The sequence below is a fragment of the Cryptomeria japonica genome, chromosome 9, assembly GCF_030272615.1.
Source record: "Cryptomeria japonica chromosome 9, Sugi_1.0, whole genome shotgun sequence".
Classification (NCBI taxonomy): domain Eukaryota; kingdom Viridiplantae; phylum Streptophyta; class Pinopsida; order Cupressales; family Cupressaceae; genus Cryptomeria; species Cryptomeria japonica.
In genome coordinates this window covers 47,362,270-47,366,179 of record NC_081413.1, presented here as the reverse complement: position 1 = coordinate 47,366,179, position 3,910 = coordinate 47,362,270, and positions in this window count along the sequence as shown.

Sequence of the window (3,910 nt, the reverse complement as noted above, 5' to 3'; positions counted from 1 at the left end):
AGAACTTTCGGAATCAGAACTATCCTCTGTTTCTTTTTCTTCGCTTTCATGGTATTGGATTGACATTTGCTGAGAATCACCACGAATTTTATGCCGAGTCATTGATTTTCCTTCTTGTTTTGAAGAATCTTGTGTACTGTTACGGGTTTGGATTTGATCATCACGCTTTATGTGTCGAGCATATGACTTTCCTCCATGGTCTGAAGAACTTTCGGAATCAGAACTATCCTCTGTTTCATTTTCTTGGCTTTTATCAGATTGGCTTAACATTTGTTGAGATTCATTATCATTGTTCTCTTCATCTTGTTCATGGAGAAATCCACCCACATGCTTTTCATAAGTAGCCTCTGAAATGTGCGAAAGGTCATCTGCATTAAGGATCATCTGCTGCCCTATTTCTCTCACCCTGTTCCACATGTTTTGCAAATCTAAATCGAAAAGAGCAGGAGACGTGCCATAAATTCCAGCATTTATCCTGTACTGTATGAGACTGAAATTCAAAGCTTCAGGTTTTGTCAATTTCAACAGTGATGCAAAATCTTCTGATAAAGTAATACCCTGAAACATTTGTCTGCAATGTTGAGTGATTTCTTCAGGAGAGGAAGACGATTTCTTCTCTTCTGCCCTTTCCGCGATCCCAATTCTGCGCCTCTTACTGATTCTGCAATCAATATTATCAGAATTCTTTTGCTTCCCCATTAATTCTTTTTTCTCCCTAACTCGAGCAGCTTTTTCCCCAATGAATGAGATGAAGAATGGAGAGATTTGTGATAGCTTTATATGTCTCGAGGGGAGTTGGAATTTAAATAAACAGCGAATTAGAGAAATAAAATATAACGATTGAAAGCAAATAGTCGGTCGGCCACAACACTAATGAACTAACTCGTTAATAAAAATAAAAATAAAAATATGTAGTCTTGATATTTCCACATTAAGATTGATATATTGCGAGGGCTTCCTTTAAAAATGTCATTAGATGTTGTTGATGTGATTAAAGTTATTTATTTATTAACAATTTAAATGTCTTTTATATCTTCTATTTTTTTAATAGACTAAAGTTAAAACAATATAATATAATATAATAATAATATAAATAACATATTAAATAAATTTAATTTAATTTTTTTAAAACTTATTATTTATAGTTATATTTGGTAGTTCATGTTTATGGTCCAGTTTTTCTTTCTTAAGCATCTTTTATAATGGGATGTACCCACAAAGAGTGGAATTCTCAATTAATATTATACATTTGATTTATATTTGAGGCTAGTAATAAGTTTATTTGATATCTGATTTATTTTTTAATTCTTTATTATGTCCAGAGGCGTATTAATACTCACATAATGGATTCACCAGATTAAAAAACTCTTATGATTTAAATTGACACCCGTCATATTGTATGACACTCGTCATAATTACAATTAGTTTTACAATTACTTAAAAAATAATAATTTAAATAACTTTAAATAATCTAAATTAAAATAAATTGCACATTTAGTATTGTAACCAGTTAGAATCAGTTTAATATTTAATAGTAATTATAAAAATAAAACGATAAATTAAATTGAAAAAATTATAATAATTTCAATAAAAATAATTTCAATATTTTTAATCTAGTCAACCAATTATAATTAGAGTTCTCAAATTAAATATTTAAATTTTATTATTATAGAATATAAATAAAAATCGATAAAATATATATTAGATTTTATTTCAAATTAATGTAAATAAAATAAAATAATAAATTAAAGTAAATTAAATTCAAAAAAATTAAATATCTCTATATAAATAGAAATCAATAAAATATTTACTAGATTTTATTTCAAATTATTGTAAATTAAATTAAACAATTTAAAACAATTAAATTAATCTAAATTACATTAAATAACTTAAATATTTAATTGCACTTCATATTTTATGATTGAACATATAAATATTTCATATTTTGAAACTTTATACTTATAGATATGCTAAATATAATTAAATTTAGATACAATCATATATATATATATATATAAAAGTAAAAGAAAGTTAAATTCTAACAAAATTAATTAGGCCTAAAGGTATTAATAAAAACTACAATCATAAAATATTAACTAATTCTATCTATTAATTGATTTCTTAATCATATCAATGTTATATTATTATAATAATATAAAAATATGATAATATAATAATCATAAAATATAGTACTATCTTAATAATAATTTAATATTGATTACAATATTATAATATATTAATAGTTTAATATTAATTATAATATTATTCATATTTTTTTAATGAAATAATAAACAAATATGATATTTTTTTACTACTTTATTTATATTTTTGTAAAAACAAATATATTAATAATTTAATATTGTATAATAAAAATATAATATTTTATTTCATTTTATATTATATTAACAAATATTAATTGTTATATTGTTAAAGATTGTTAGTTTAGACGAGGGGAATGGTAGATTGTAAAATTACTTTTTAATCACAATACAAAGGTATTTTGCATATTCCACTTAAGTTAGAAAATAACACAGGCCAATTGAAGAAAAACCATAGTGAAAAAGGCTTACCTTCTATTTTTAATTAGATCATCAGTGGGAGGAGAATGAGAAGAAAACATTCCAATGGAATGAAGCTCCATTAAAGGTATCTGTTAACTCACTTGATCGACTTCTTACATAATCACATAATTTATACTGTAATACATTAACATTTATAAAGACACGTATGGTGTTGCCGTGTAGAAATTGTAGAAGTATGAGGACAAGTTACAATTGCTAAATCCATATATGTCATCTTTCACTTCATTGAGTTGGCCAATTGAGTTGAGCCCACATAGAGCCAATTCATTTTTTTGTGAATCAGCTTTATTCTTATTCTTATTATGCTCAATATGAATCTTATTATTATTTTTATTTATATACATGTTAGTTTGGTTTCTTTTATTCTTTTAGATGCTTCGTGTTTACTCAACTATCCTATGTTATTATGCTCAAGTAACAGTTTGGGAATCATCAAAGTTACGTGTCTTTTGTAAAGAGTATAAGATAGTTTCGTATTGTTATAACTCAGTTTTGTAGACCGAAATACAAATTACTGATATCATGAATTATAAAAGATCTTATCCTTTTCTTTCCTTTTCAATATGATAATTTTTTAAAATGATACAAATATAAACCATGTCTTTTATGAATCTTTTGGTTTCATTAGATAACTTCCAATTCTATAATAAGGTTCCCATAATATCATAATTTTTCTGTCAATATTAAAATTTATTTGGTAACTGCAATAACTTTTTTTTATCATTGCCATGGTAATGATAGTGGAGTACTATGGTTAACACAAAGGAATTAGAGCAATGGAAGGAAAAATGGGGAAGCTTTTGAAAAACTTGAACATCCATCCTTTTCATGCTTGCCCACTCAACCACCTATCAGATTCCATAGTTGCTTCTCCATTTTCTGCATTGTGCTTCGATGATCTAGAGGGTTTGCAATTGTAACTGAAGAAATGTAATTAAAGATAATGGGGTTGTATCAACAACTGTTTTGCCTGTAAGTTCAAGGGCAAGAAGCCTCATTGGAAAAGAAATCCATTATTGATAATGACGAATAAAGGAAATGAATAATTTTATATAATTACAACCGTCTTGATCATTTTGAAGAGCATTACTTTAAAATAAAAGAAATCAAGGAAGGATGACGATTAATGCAAATAATGATTCAATGCTACTATATATTCCATGCAACTCAATGCATGTCCCATGTATAATTATAGGAGTCCCATCCCCCATGCTTCATTGCCCATTCTCTAGGCACATAGTTGGGGTTTCCACATTTTATTCCACAACTTGACCATCCCTTATTGTCATAGTATGTACTTAGAATTAGGTCAAATCTTTGATATGTCA